Source organism: Vidua macroura, chromosome 2 (assembly GCF_024509145.1).
Source record: "Vidua macroura isolate BioBank_ID:100142 chromosome 2, ASM2450914v1, whole genome shotgun sequence".
NCBI lineage: Eukaryota > Metazoa > Chordata > Aves > Passeriformes > Viduidae > Vidua > Vidua macroura.
Window position 1 is genome coordinate 80,094,505 of NC_071572.1, and position 15,385 is coordinate 80,109,889.

The 15,385-nt window shown below is 45.6% G+C and overlaps 1 protein-coding gene and 1 long non-coding RNA gene across 4 annotated transcripts in view; one reads left to right on the forward strand and one right to left on the reverse strand.

Moving 5' to 3' along the window:
• Positions 1–2,131: 2,131 nt before the first annotated feature.
• On the reverse strand, positions 2,132–7,570 carry LOC128821781 (uncharacterized). Its single transcript, XR_008441232.1, has 2 exons — positions 5,641–7,570; positions 2,132–5,358 (listed from the first exon to the last, which is right to left on the reverse strand). It is a non-coding gene; the product is annotated as an uncharacterized LOC128821781 (long non-coding RNA).
• A 579-nt stretch (positions 7,571–8,149) lies between these two features.
• RAB30 (RAB30, member RAS oncogene family) overlaps positions 8,150–15,385 on the forward strand; it is a 48,663-nt gene continuing 41,427 nt past the window's right edge. For 2 of the 3 annotated variants that reach the window (XM_054003043.1, XM_054003060.1), the window contains exon 1: positions 8,151–8,601. The gene's annotated coding sequence lies outside the window, so the exon portion shown is untranslated. Of the gene's footprint in view, positions 8,602–15,385 lie in introns of all 3 variants that reach the window. The other variant, XM_054003051.1, reaches the window with a different exon arrangement.

The window sequence follows — 15,385 nt, forward strand, 5'->3', positions numbered from 1 at the left end:
GTTCCTCTAGTCACAATCTACCCTGGAGTTGACAGCTTTCAGTGGGCAACAATTTTCAGGAGGCCAAATGGACATCACTGCTGTGAGTTAGTAAAGTGTTAACTGCCTGTCATCCCTGGTGACACCCAGCACCCACCTGGCTGTCAGCTCATGTGAGGCTTGCATGTGCCTCTACCTCATGTTTGCTTCTCCAGCAAGGTTAACAGCAGCAAGCCTAACTCTTGGGGGATGCAATTACTCTCTTAGCTGATATCCACTGAGGCAGAACATGTACAGTGAAGCCACTGCAGGCCTCTCTTAAACAGCTGTCACTTCATTGTCCTCATCAGAGGGCAACATTCACCATTATCAGAATGGAGAAAAGAAATCATAATTGCATAGTAAGAGCTCACAGCAGAGCAGCCTTCACTGGAAGCAGGAACACTGCAAAAATGAAAATAGGGATTAGCTTTTTACCTATCATATGTGTAACATTTTAGTACCCAATTCTCTCTTTTGCTGATCTACTCTGCCATTGAATATATAATTGTATTTGGCTATGTGTGCAGGGGTAACATACAACTCCATATATATAAGAATTAGTTCAATCAAAGGAAAATATATTGGTAGTTTCAGTAATAAAAAGTCCCACAAACTTAGGAGAAAAGTGTTCCACATCTTACTCCAGCTCTGTTTGCACAATGATTTGTCTGGAGTACATTGAACAATCTCTAGTGCTGCTTATAGACAACAGGGTTGCTTAAGCTGCCTGGTCAGAAGGCTACACACAGCAAAACCACAAAAAGGCTGTGCCATGAGACCTAACACAGAAAAAATGTGGTTAACAAAAGCACCCATGTGCACAAGGGACACTGCTGCTCCTCCCCCACAAAATTAACAGTATCTTTAGACGCATGATTTAATGAGTCAGAGACTTCAGCAACAAGGCAACAACTCTGGACTTCTGGCATGCACACGGCCAGCTGTTTTTTCTGCCATGGTGAAAACGCTCTAAAGCACTTCACAAACGTAATTCAAGTTCTAGAAAGCCACAGAACTACAAACCTCCTCCTCCAAACATCTGCAATGACCCACAGAAAAGCATACCCAGGGCAGGGAATGCATATTAACACCCTGATTAAGACACTGATAGCTCCATACGCCACTCAAGGTAGTTGCATTAGTGTGAAAGGGAATTTTGTACTGCAGCATGGGAAGGCAAGGGCAGGAGGTAACACCAAACTCCTCAAACTACCAATGCCACTGCTGCCTTGCTTCATGCAACTGCATTTTTCAAGAGATCAGAAGCATGGAATTCAAGTAATTGCACCACCTGGGAATGCATGCCCAGAGGCTCTACTAGAAACAAAACAATGCTGATACCCCTGAAAACAGAATATGAGGGTTAAGACTACCTTGAGTAAGGTTGCTTAAGTCATCAACTACACATCTCTATGCTATCTTTCCTGTGTTGTGGCACATCAGATCTATTAAGACATGAAGAATATATCTTTCCCACCTTATGTTCATTCTAGGTGTTGTGCATGCAGAACAAGGTTCAGAAATCATTCTGGGTCACGCAACTCAGCAGGTAAAGTGCGCAACACTAATGTGACCAAGTTTAAATCTCTGCAAGAGCAGTATAACATTACCTTTTTCATAAAGTTGTGCATCAGGAAACCAAGGGCTGCAAGAGTAGCCACTGAATTCATGAGGAAGCAGGTTTGTGTAACCTACGTGGACTGCAGCCCACACATCAAGGTTAGCTCCTCACTAGCAATCCACTAAATTACATCCTTAGGACGCCACATGTAAATAACTTGACAAAATGGAGCAAGTGAAACCATGTGAGTGGAAACTTGGCCAGGAACCTGAGATACTGTCACTGCCAGTTTTCCAGGAAGAAGCATTTGCAAATAAACAGCAAAAAACCCCACGCAAAAATGAAAGAGTCAACCAGTGGTAACATACAGAAATACTAGAAGTTTGGGTAAAGAGTCCAGGGCTAGGAAGAGAGCAAACCCAGGGAACTGTGTCACAGGCAACACAATCAAATGTTGCTGTCCTAGGAACCGCATGTTTTTTCGCAGTGCAGTATTTACCCAAAAGGAAATGGGTTTGTGTGTACGGAGGAATGCTCTGACTACAATGCTGTTGTTTAGGTACTCACTGCCCAAGCTTGTATTTTAAACTGAATCATAGAGGAAGCAACATGTAATTTTGCACCACTGCACTCAAACAGCTGAAGAACCCAAAGACACTTGCACACACGATCAGGGATTCCATCAATTTAGGTGTGGGACTTCCTTTGAAAATTAGCAATGGTGCATCACTTCACATAAACATAGCTGCTAAAATTAAATGTTAACCTCTGGTTATGGCTTTCACTCTCCCTTCATCCAACACTCTTCCCCTACAACCTTACAAAAGGGCCAAATAACAGTGCCGGACACTTGCCATAACCAAAGGCTCGTATTGCCCTTGTCAAAAGAGGTAATTTCCCAAAATGCATTCCTTCAATGAACATATTCTTAGTGAGCTTTTAATTTCAGTAAAATTTATGTGGCCCTTAAAAATCCTGTTCTCTCTCCTCCCACTTTTTTTTTTTTTTCAATGTTGAAAGACGTAAAAGCTAGTACCATGCTTGAATGTTTGTCAGCTCAGGAACTGCTCTCCTGGCATGGACAAGCCCATCAACTAAACAGTATCAGTTACCAACTCAGGTTTACCACACCACAACATAAATAGATCTTCCCTGGATTAGTGACAACTGAGTCAGGTCCACACCAACCATAACCTCTGTGGGATACACTCTACCTGCTCTATGTAATACAGGATTTCATCAAGATTTGTGCTGCAGAGGGCAGTGCACACAGAAAATACATCTAAACATGCGCTTCAAGTGTTTCTTGTTCCACATGGAAGTGCTCAGGGCACCCATTGTATATATTAAAGTCAGAACAGTGGCAGCCAAAGGATTTACGCTCAGCCCTCCGTCTATCAGAGCCACATTTGTGTGCCGTTATCCAGCAATCCAGGGGTGGTGAAGGCTTATCTTCAGTGCACAGTTACAATCAGCCAGCTGGCTCTGCAGGAGTTAGGTGGACCAAAAAAAGCTATTGTTCCAAGAACTAAGAGTATTTGACAAAAACTGAAGCTGTTTGGATGGTTCTGATCTGGGTAGTGGCATATATCCTTTTAAGAGAAATGCAGTCTGCCTACAGCCTTACGGTTTTTAGTGGCCATGTCAGGCCATCTCACCTTAAGAAATATATCCGTGTGTAGCTAGCAGCTGCAGACCTTTTGATTCCCCTTGTGTTTATCAAGTTCTTCCCACTGCTAGTGTGCCTTCCAAAAGGGAGCTTCCCACAACTGGAGTCTTGGAGCCTCCTGTACTTCAGCTGCCAGCAGCTTTTCAGTGTCCTGACTAGCCCTTTTAAGTTCTGCATATTGTGATTATCTTCCCCAGTATCTAAAATAAAATCTATTTCCTGTTTCAGTATTAGATGAGCTCTTTTTTCAACTGAGTTTGTTAGAGTGAACTGAACAAGTTCGAAGCTGTGGAAGCAACCACCTTTCTCTCTCTACTCAGTTCTTTCAGATACCAGATCTTAAGAACACAGGGACTTGCAGCAGCCTGCACACCCTTTTCTGTTGTGTAACTGTATTGAACCGCTGCCATGTTTCAGCTGAAGAACACGTCCATCCTAATTTGACTCTTCACTGCTCTTAGAGCACTCTTCTTTCTGCTGAAAGACAAAAGGGTAACACCTTATAATTAGTCATTAGAATTATTTCCAGAGTTGCTTTACATTCGTTTGGCTATGCACAAATACTAGGCTCTTCAAGGTATTGGTTTAACAGCTGACTCCCCACATTTTCATTTAGCAGATTTTAAAAATGCAGAGAAGCCTTCCACTCTTTCCTGTTTTTCCAAGCTCACAATGTATTCTTATCATTATCATTAAGATACTTGGAAACAGTAATGCGATATACAAGTACTTACCTGTTCTTCCTAGCTGAACTCATCCTCTCACCTTTCCCCTTGCAGCTCCAGAAACTTCTTGGGAAAGTTCCAGCTCCATAGGAAACAAAATAAATCAACCTGCATCACAGCTTCTTCATCCACTATCATCTGAGCAGTAACTTTAATTTGAAAGGATTTACACCCTTCCCCCACAGGCTTTGAAATAAGCAGTTGGTCAGTGACACTTCCACTCCTTCCCCCAAAGGGACTGCAGACAACTATGTTTTACAGCCAGGATAATTTAAAAAAGAGGATCTTAAAACAAAATTTACGTGCCAAGACTAGCATAGATGGTATCACTCTTAGAAACCATATTCCACTTTGTTTCAGTGCATATGCAAATCTTTTCGTACAGTTAATTTGTATACCAGGAATGACATTATGCCTGACCATCATTTCCAAGGACCCCGACAGTTTTCTGTGCTGCACTGTGGATGTGACAGTGACAGTAGACTAGACCACCACACACCTTAAAAATTATGACATGATGTATTAGTACACTTCATCTTGAAATCTGTATTTCTTATGCAGCCTGGCTTTGTATACCACCCAGTGAATACTCTATTTAAGCATCCAAATGCTTGGTTTCTTTAAGAGCAAACTTGTCAGAATGAGCACTGAGACAAGAATACAGGCTTCTTGTAAGAACTTGGATTAAACTTAGACTGAGCATTTTCTTCTTTGAGCAATGTGATCACACATTCCTACTTAACTTCCTCATCCCTCCTTCAGGATCTTCCAACTGATTCCAGGTCAGGAAACAGGGTGGTTGCTTACCAGAGTCCACCAAAATCACTTCAGTAACAAAGACAACCCATAGGTATTGCAGTGCAGGATGTCAGCATAGTAAAGTACACACTAACCTCTCCGCTGCATAGGCTGAGGACCACAGAGACAGAGGAGTAGGTTTTCATTAACAGCATTAAAGCAGAGCATACTGATGTTTAGGAAAAGCCACAGGTGGGTTTTTAGTTCTACTGTCACCTTCTGTCTTTTCATATGAGATGCAGCCACAGCACCTATTTCTGCAATAGGACTGTAAGCTTCTTACAGACATTGCAATTAAGGCCTGTTGGGTCAGGATAGATTTGGACATTGGCACTTTCAGGTGAACAGATTATCCAAGTCTGAGATATGTAACACAGGTTTCATCATTAACATGTCTGACAAGCTGTGACCAACAAGTAAGATCCATACACTGGCAAGTATCAAATCCTCCAAAACAGACCAAAGTGAACAACACACGCAGAGAAAACTTGTTTTACTTCTCTCTTGCATCAGGTGCTCATCTGGGTCTTTCTGAAGTAATTTATTTTTTCCTACTTTAGATGAGACATCAGTGGCACCTACATCTACAGATAAAGAAATAAGATATAAATAACAAAATACAATCATCTGTGGTGTGCACAGCATCCTCCTCAGAGCAGCAGCACTGACTGCAGGGGGATGGGGAGGGAGTGAATGGAACCACTGCAGGTAAAACCAATTGTTTCTAAACCAGTTTAACAAAACATACTGTCATTTGGCCAGCAGACCATCCTGGATGAGAATTTCACATGCACTTTTTCTGACAGTTATAGAAAAGATAAGCAAGCTTGACCCAACCACTCCACTCCAATATTTATCATCCTTACCAGGTATCAGCTGCAGAGATAAAAGAAGAGGCCTAAAGTCTACAGCGGACAACAGCTGTGACAGAAGTCATAGTGCCCTTTATTTCACCCACAGCTCACCTAACCAAAAGTATCTGTGTAGAGGAGAAACAGAATTAGGAAAGAAATAAAAGGGGCTGTACTTGTAATTCAGAATTCTCCAGATGTATGGAACTATTGATGCTACAAATTTTATTAACGGAGCATTACACCCCCACCACTCCTTTTCTTCAGTGAGGAGTATGATAAAACAGGAGAACCTGCCTGTGAGGAGAAGCACCCTCAGAACACTGGACTTTTTGCAGGATGGCATGCAACTGGTTCAGCTTCTTTAACTAGAGAGAGCTGCATCTAAAGTGATAAAAGCATAGCACACATTGCTGTAGTACCAGCAAATCTTGAAAGGCTGCAATGTTCAGGCGAAGTATCTGCACCACAGAACATCTCACAACATCCTTCCTCCAGCACTCATGTATCCTGTAGCAAACACACCACCTGTGTAGTTACTGGGCAGCAATGCCCTGAGCAAATGCCTTATACTTACCTCCAGGAGGAGCTAAAGAATGAAATACACCCTTGTGACTCCATTTTACCTGAGCTGTACCACTACTGGACTTTTGCCAAGACTTCAAGCAATCCTGCAAAACTCTTCACAACCCTTTCCAATTAAGTATCCTCTTGGCATAATGAAGTGCTTTATTTCACAGGAATCAGCTGTAACTAGAAAGGGTATTATTTCACAAGCCATGCAACACTTTGACCATCTTCCCTTCCAGTTTTGAGCACAGGCCTTCCACACATGGTTTCAGGGAACTCCAGTCCCTTTAAGGCTCACAGAACTTTGATTACTCTTTCATTTGATGAACAAGTATTTCCCATTCCCCAGCACAAAAGACTACCACAAGCAGGGATAATGTTCACTACAAGAAAGTCTAAAACCACTGCTCAAAATTCCATCCTAAGTCCTGCATGCCAGCCAGAGGGCTGAAGCTAAGACAGCACTTAGTCAGCTGGCTAAGCCATGCCAACATGAGACAGCAATCCCAGGCAAAACAGTGGGGAAGCAAGTCAGCTTGGCTGCTCCCATACTATGCTGAGATGTCTTACACCATATCATCTGCTCTCTCACCTTTTTCTAAACATGATTTACGTGTCTATGGACATAGAATTATACATTTGGGTTGGAAGTGACCTCAAAGACCATCTGGTTGCAACCCTCTCCTGCCATGGACAGGGACACCCTCCAGTAGACCAGGCTGCCCAGTGCCCCATTCAGCCTGGCCTTGAACAGTTCTAGGGATGGGGCATTCACAGCTTCTCTGGGCAACCTGTGCCAGTGCCTCACCCCCCTCACAGTAAAGAATTTCTGCCTTATATCTAATCTCAACCTACCCCCTTACAGACATACTAAGGACTTTAAAAGGAAGCAAAGCTCCTCCTGCTGGTCACACTAAGCCGTATGTCTCTGACAACCAGACACCATTAGTGCAATTATCAGGCAGCAGACAGAGCCAGAACCCTCAAAAAACCCCGTCAAACCAGCGATGCGCAGGCTGTCACCTGGTGTGCGACAAGGACAATCTGCTGCCTGAGGGCAGCCGCCCCACCAAAGCCAGGCCTGCTCTTTAACCCACAGTGCGTACTTGATCCAAGGGCCAAGCACCGTGGCTGCTACAGCCCCGCACGGGCCCCTCTCCCCGGAAGGCGCGGGGGGCACATCCCCAAGAGCGACCGGGTCCGCCCCGGCTCCTGCGCCACACAGAGCGGCCTCCGTCCGCGACCAGCACCGCCCGGCAGCCGGGACCGCCCGCCGCTTCACCGCCACGCCGCCCGCTCCTGCCACGCACCCACCGCAGCCGTGCGGGCCCCTCCAAGCCCCGGGGCAGACTCCCATCCCACGGCCCCGCTCCCACCACAGAGAGGCGCTGCCTCACCCAGAGCCGGCAGTCACCGAGTGACAATCGGCCGTGTCCTCCAGGGGACCCCTCTCCTACCCGCCGCGCCCCTCAGGCTATTCCTCAGCCTCCCCTTTCTTTTTCACCCGCTCGCACAAGCTCTTTCTTGCCCCTTAAACGAAGACAGGACTCCCACCCTTCCCCCTTTTCCGACATCTTAACCCGGCTCCCCGACCGCTCCTCCGGAGCTAAGCGTCCCACGCCATCAACATGGCGGCGGCCACCGCCTCCTTCCCTACTCCGCTTCCCAGGGCGGCCGCGCGGCGCGGGATCTGCCGGGAAATGGAGTCCACGCCCTGCACGCTACTGCGATGTGGTTGCCGAATAGAAACTACAAAACCCAGAAGACCCCGCTGGCAAGGGGCGCCAGCCAATGGCGAGGCGGCAGCGCGGGCAGTGGCCCCGCCCCGGCGGGCGAGAGGGGTGATGTCATTGCCCAGCGGGGGCCGCGGGGGCGCGCCGCGCGCCGCCGCTCATTGTGCTCGGCCGGTGCCGCGTCCGCTGCCGGACACGGCGGGGGGGCCGCGCTCCCGCTCCTGCTCCTGCGCTGCCTGGGGCGGGCGGCCCTGCACGCATCCCCGCAGACGGCTGCCTTGCGCCGAGCCCTGCAGCTCCTGTCCCGGGCGTCCTGGCCCCAGGGCGGCTCGACAGCGTTCCGGAGGGCTGCGCTGCGCTGCGCTGCACGGGCGGTGGGAACTGAACACCCATCCTCGAGCGGGACTGCCTTGCTCCCGACCCCGCTGCACCCATCCCGGGGAGCTGCCCTGCGCCGGGAGGGTGGCCGGCACCCAGCCCAGTGGAAGTGGGCTGCCTCGCGCTCATCTCCGCGGTCCGCACCTAGCCCGGCGTGCGGGGGCTGCAGCGCCCAGCCCCGCTATCCCCAGCGTGCGGCAGCCCGGGGCTGCCGCTTCTTCCCATTGCCGCTGACCGGCTCCTGGCTCCCGCCTCGTTTTATGGTCGTGGAGAGGGAGGAAAAATCCCAAACCAGGTGAGTTCTGCGCTCCTCTTCTCTTTTTGTGTGCTTTTCCTTGTCCCGTTACCTCCTCCCTCCCAGGCCCCCATCTCCCGGTGCCCTTTCCCGCACTGTGCGTTCCTCAGCGGCGAGCAGCGCTGCCGGGCGGGACTGCGCTGTCGTTCCCTGGTCCTGCTGAAAAAGGAGGGGCGGAGGGACGGGAAGGGGAAAAAAGCCCTAACCCGCTGCGTGGTCTCATCCCGCGGAGATGAGTCCCTCTCGCCGCTCTTCGGGCCCGGCGGCTGCTCCGCCGCCGCGCTGCGCGTCCCGCAGCCCCCGGGAAACTCCCGCAACTCCGGGATGCTCCGGGCGCCCCGAAGCTGCGCGGATCCGACCCGGCGGGGAGCCCTGTCTCGTTTGTCTCCCTCACTGGATAAGAGTGGAAAATAAGATAGATTTTGAATTGCTGTCGTTAAACGCTGCGGAGCCTGCGAGAGCCGGGCTCCTGTGGACAAAATAAATACGAGGTGTGCTTTAGGGTGGTTTTGGGGGCGTTGGTGTGCTGTCGTGCGGCTTCGTTGCTTTGACACCGCTATTCCTCCCCTCTTTCAGAGAAACGGGGGAGATTTGAATCCAACTGACTCGCAGTCCTGGCTGTGTGCAGGTTTCTTTTCCAAGTCATGAGTTAGTATCTTAAAAATTCTTAGCTGGACAGTCTGATGTTTTATTTCAACTTTCAAACTACTGTTCTGATATTTTTCACTTTTATCGTAAATACAAGAAGTGCCTCTATTTTAAATTTTGTAGAAATTTTGTGGTCCAGCAGAGCTTCATTTTAGTGTGGCTTTTTATTTGTTTCCCTGTTCCTTGCGGTTTGTGAGGTGCAATTTGGATCTTTACTTGAACAGTGCTAAGGTATTAGTACAACATAAAAGATTTTTTTTGTTATTATGTGACATCAGAAGGTTTTATCCCCTTCTATAACTAAATTACTTCTGCAATTGCCAGTGGACCCCAGACACCTCATTTTGTGCTGGTTGCAATGAAATGTGTGCACACAGAGGGGTCCTGCTCGCTTCAAGTCTGTCAGTATCTTTCAGTGCCTTTTAAAGTTAATCCCCACCAAAGCCCCACTTGGAGGCTGTTCTGAGAGCAGCAAGAGAGTGTGCAGCTGAGCTGATATTTTTAATTTTTTTCCTCCCCTCTGCTGCCTATTTGCTTCTGCGCTTCTCTTGTGTAACTGGCACTGTGTGTCCTCTGGCAGGGCTCTCCCTGGAATTGCGGTGCTGGGGAGAGGGTGACATGAGTGCAGTGGGGACAATGAAACTCCCTGTTTGGTTTGCTCAAAGTGTTTGTAAACACCCAGGCAGTGTTGGGGTGTCCGTATGCAAGGGATGGTGCTTTACAACTTCCCTTTTTCCAGGGGGATAAACATGCTGCATCCACACCTCCTTGCATTTATTTTAACTGTGTTTTTTCCTTCCTCTTTAGTACTGACTCAATGGGGAAGAACAACAGTGCACACAGACGTTGCCTTTGGTTGGTCTTTTTTTAACGTTTTTGTTTCCTGGAATGGCATTTCCCCCTTTATTTTACATGGCAGGGAACAGATAATCTGATAGAGGGTTTCCCATCTTGGCTGTAAAAGGAGAAGTTTTATAGCAGTGATTTTGTTAGCTTGGGATAGAAGGCACTGGATATGAAGTGATAATTTGAAAGTGTAGGCTGGGAATTGTTCTGGGAAATACTGATTTAGAAGCTGGTGAGAACAAGCAAAGAATCCATGGCAAGGGATTTTGCATTTAAATAATACAATTTTTGTGATACCAATCTTTTTAAATTCTGTTTTCATCTTTCTATATGTATATCTCTTGAACAAAACAAGCATAAATAGCAGTACATATTTGTATGTTTTTCAAAATTTATTACATTTGTTGGATTCAGAAAGACTTGTGACAATGCGTGCTAGCATTTTCATACTATTATACTATATCAGGAGGTAGATTAAAAATGTACCTCAGAAATATACACTATTGTATTAATCAGCTGAAATTTTGCCTTTCAGAAACTGAAACATAAAAAGGGACAAAAAGCTGAAAATCACTCAATGATTGCTGTGACTCAACCCAGATGAGCTAGGGGACCCTTCCTCTTGTCCCACAAAGACCTAAATGCAGTGTATGTGTTTACTCTGAATCAAGAATTCTTCAAAATGCCAGTTGCTGGAAGCAAAGAAAATATCCCAGGAAGGCAGCACTAAACATTTCCTCATGTCTTTAACTTTTTCCCTCCCTTTCTTACTCATGTCAAGTTTCTGAAGGGAAATTTAAGATTAGGTGTTCTCATGGTCATACTCTCCAGAGTTTTCTTGTATTTTAGGCCTGTTCTTCATGAAATTGAGTATGATGCCAATTTTTGGCTTCCTAGTGAAGCCAGAAATCACATCCTTGCAAATTGGTTTTATGAGCATCATCTGTGTGCCCTGAACTGTGTTAAATTGCCTGTCCCAGAAGTGTTGCTGCCCTGGGATGCTTGGGTGTCACCCAACCTCATGTACAGGGGAGCCCAAAGGCTGGTGAGATGAGGGGTACTGGGAAGAGCCAGAGCTGGGCCAGCCTTGCTGACTTTTCAGCTTAGCTTTCCTCTTTGATCCAGAGATGAGCTATGAGACAGGGATTTCTGTAGCCTGGAGCTGGAATCTGGTGAGACAACTGAAGTTCCTGAAGCCAGAGGTGGATGGCTGAAGGTGGCTCTTCAGGGAGGAGCTGCAGAGTCGCTTCCCAAACAAGCAAAGGGAGAAAGGTGAATGCAAGCAAACAACCCCCATTTGTCACCCTGCTGTGAAAGAGCTTTTCTCTGTTGGCTGCTCTGTGATGTGTGCTCCCCATCTTCCCAGACCCAGCTGCAGGTGGTAGGTATTGCTCATAGCCTGAGCTGGAGTGTGGTGGCTCTCTAATGCAAGCTGTTAGAGAGCGCATGGTTTCAGCTCTGGAGCTGCCTTGGTTTGGGTCCTTGCTGGGACAGCCAAGCTGGCATCCATCAACTGGCAAATTGAGACACTTGCTCTGAGTTTTGTGGTGTGTCCCAAAGAGGTGTATTTGCAGCAGGGTTTTTTTGTGGGAGGCATAGGTTTGTTAGCATTTCCTTATTTTTACATAAAATGTAGCCAAACAAGAAATTATAATAGCTGGGATCTAGTTTGATTCTATTTCTCATTTTAAGGCTTATTGCCTTTTTTTAAGGACAGGACCAGCAGTTTGAGTGCAAGCCTTGCTCTCTGTGAGTACAGAAGGAGGAGTGGGGAACGTGCTAGATGCTAGTTCGTGCATGTTGTCAAATAACCACCCAGGCAGTGAGAAAATTAGAGAGATTCATTGCAACTGTGTGGATGGCATGGCAGGAGTGCAGAAAGTAGCACAGGATGGGCATACCTTGCAGTGATGAAGCTCCTTAATACTGATGCTTGTATGGAGGTTTGCAAAACTTTGGAACAGGAAATTTAGGAGACAGTAAAATGATTTCCTATATTACAGATGGGTTTCTGACACCAAAAACATCGGCCCAGTTGGAGAGGTCTTGAGGCAGAGATGCTCAGCAACAGCTCTGCTTTGGCTGGAGGGCAGACGAGATGACCTGAGGCAGTGTTTTGATTTACTTTCTAGTTTCCACAATTTCATTTTGCAGCAAGTCATTTAGCTTCCCGCTCCCTCCCGGTGCTTCTGTCAATAACTAACTAAATTCTCATTTTATTTTTAATGGCTCTTTTACAGTGGGAAAGAAGTGGTCTGTCATGTTTATCATATAATCCTGGTTGGCCTGTGCATAAATCATGAATTTAAAGTGGGGGGAGGGAAGGGGTTGAGTCAAATATTCCTCAGGTGCTAATATGTTGAAATAATTAGGGCAGAACAAGGATAAAACTTGTCCCTTAAAATCATTATCAGCTTTTAAACAGTCAAGACCACACTGAAGTCTGTTGCTGTTGCAGTAGTTTCATAACTAATCTGTGCTATTAAACATTGGCCCTGCATAAGGTATTAGTGAGATTTGTGTTGTAATGTCATTTGATTTCACCCTGCATAGACAAAAATAATTAGTGAGCTTTGCTGCTTTGAGCTGAGCAGAGATATTTAGGTTGTGAACAGCTTGAGATTCCTTTGCTATTTGTCATCTCACCTCTCCTGAAGTTACTGCTTTTACTACTCTGCAGAGGTGCACTCTTCCCTAATATACTTAAGGCAAAATTTAAACCTATTTAAAACCTATTTAACCTAGCTATTAGTTTCCTGAGATAATTTGGGAATACTTGTACAAAGAGAGGAGAAAACCTTCAGTAAGGTCTCACAGAAATCTGCCGCTGTCCTTTTAAACATCACAGGATACCCTGTTTATTTTCTTTCCTTTTAGCAGAAATACTGTCTTTTGAGTACTGCTGAACTAAAAAGTTAACTGTAACCTTTAAGTATCTGAATAGTGTTTTCTTTTAGACCTTGAAAAGAGAAATGAGAAAAGGGAAGAGAGAAGAGGAAAGGCTGTGCTGGCATGAAAAAAGATGAGCTTGTGCATGGTTTCTTAAAAGACTGTATCCTGCAGGCTGAATTTAAAAGGGGAGGAAAAAAAAAGAGGTGTTAGAGATGCCAAAGTACGGAAGTCAAGCAGTGCTTGGGTTACTGTGTCCTGCTAAAGATGCCCTCCACAGAGAGAGGGACTTCATGCAGGGCCCCAGCAGCCCAACCCACTGCTGCACTGTGCTGCTTCTCCTCTGCAATGAAGGTTCCAAAAATTAAACTCTGCTTTTTTTGATTAAGCAAAAACTCAGTTTGTCAAAGGGCAGCATGTGTACATTTAAAGTGGGAGTATTTCTTGATATAAATCCAGACTGTTGTTTGTAAAAGAGAATTGTCATGGAACTACCATCCTGTAGGCTGGTGCTGAGCCTTGATGCCAATTTTTTTTGAACAGTGCAGAAAATGAATCTGACTGTGTATGAGAGTCTTGCATCCCCCACAGTAACAACCATTTGCATGTGCTTGCAGGAAAAAAAAAAAAGGAGCTTTTATTGCTTTGGCAGGAGGGATTACCCTGTTACCTGGCTCTGGAAGGATGGGACCCCTCTCCAGAGTAATCAAGCACTTAGAATAGAATATTTTCAGTTGGAAGGAACCTACAAGGATCATCTAGTTCAGGGCTGACCATAAACATGTTAAGGGCGTTGTCCAAATGTCTCTTGAGCACTGACAGGCTGGGGTATAGACCCCCTCTCTAGGAAACCTGTTGCAGTGTTTCACCATTCTCTTGGTCAAGAAATACTTTATGTCCAGTCAGAACCTTCTCTGGTGCCGTTTTGAACCATTCCTATGCATCTTATCACTGGGTACCAGGGGGAAGAGATCAGCGTCTCTCTCTCCACATCCATTCCTCAGGAAGCTTCAGGGAGCAATGAGGTCACCTCTTTTCTCCAAACCAGAGAATCTCAAAGCCTTCACTGCTGTCCACAGTGCTCTTCCAGCCCTGACAAAGCTGTTTGGGGTTGTACAGGATGTTTCACTACTTAGTGGGGTGTTGCTGAAGAGACAGCACCAGCTCCAGGGGAGCTGCTAATGTCCTTGTTCCCACCTCCTTTATCCCTGTTTGTTTTCCATCTGCCTGACCCTCTTGCTCCAATGCAGCCACCCCAGCTGCACCTTCAAGAGCTTGGATACTCCCAGACTACAAATAAATCTGAGGAGTAGGTGTAAATGGAGACTTTAACTGAAAAGGATGTGATGCCTATAGAAAACAGATTATTAGAGGTGCTGAGTAGAATTTGGGTCTGGTTAGTAGACATGTTTCATTATGGATAAGACATGTTAAGTTTAATGTCTCACCCTACATGAGACATGAAACTTAAGGCATGGGAACTTATCAAACCCTCCTGTCTTTTCAATGGTCATTCTTTTGCTCCAAATAGTCATTTATCCATAAATATGAGTGTGATGAGAGATCCAGAAAATCCCAGATCCATGCTTGGGACATAGGCCATTAGTTGAGATGTGAACATCAGCATTCAGATTTACAACCAATCAAAGAGAACTTAAAGGATTGCCAGGATTAGAAAAGAGATTTTGGGCTTGCTATATTGCAAAGAACGTTTTCAGTAATGAAAAGCAGACTTGAAAAATAATCATTAGCACTTCTCTGTGATTTAAATTTCATTGCCTGAACTTGGAGAAATGGAAAATAGATCAGTCAAGTCTTTTCATCTAACGAGTTTTTAAAGAAAGACAGATTTGTGTCTAATTAGTGAGAATTTCTTCATGGTGCTTCTAGGGCCTGAAGAGTGGTGTTTTCATGACAGTTGGGGCTGCATGGGAATATTTACTGAAAATAACCTGCTTACTTAAAAACATGGTAAGACAACCTTGTATAACCTGAATTGACATCAAGAAATCCACTCTGACATCTCCATACTGTGTGGTCTTATTTTCCTGTTGCTTTCTGATGGTGGAAGGGCGTTGTAAGTTCCTTCTTCTCCAATACTGGAGATTGCGACTTTATTATAATACCCACTGAACTTGATTAACTGAGAGAGAGGACAACTACCACTTGAAAAAATAATTATTTTTCTGTTGTTCTTGCTTTACAGCTATTAACACAAATACCTGAAAAGTAAATATAGGCTTGAAAAAGCTTTCCTGGCTCATTTGGTATCCCTGCTAGTCATCTGGAGACATCAGATTATTCCATCCTGAGACGAGTAATCTTTAGAGGTGAGAATCAGGTAGCCTGAAATTGCTGTGGGGGTGTCAGTTCATTTTTGCATATTGAGAAGAAGGTTAAA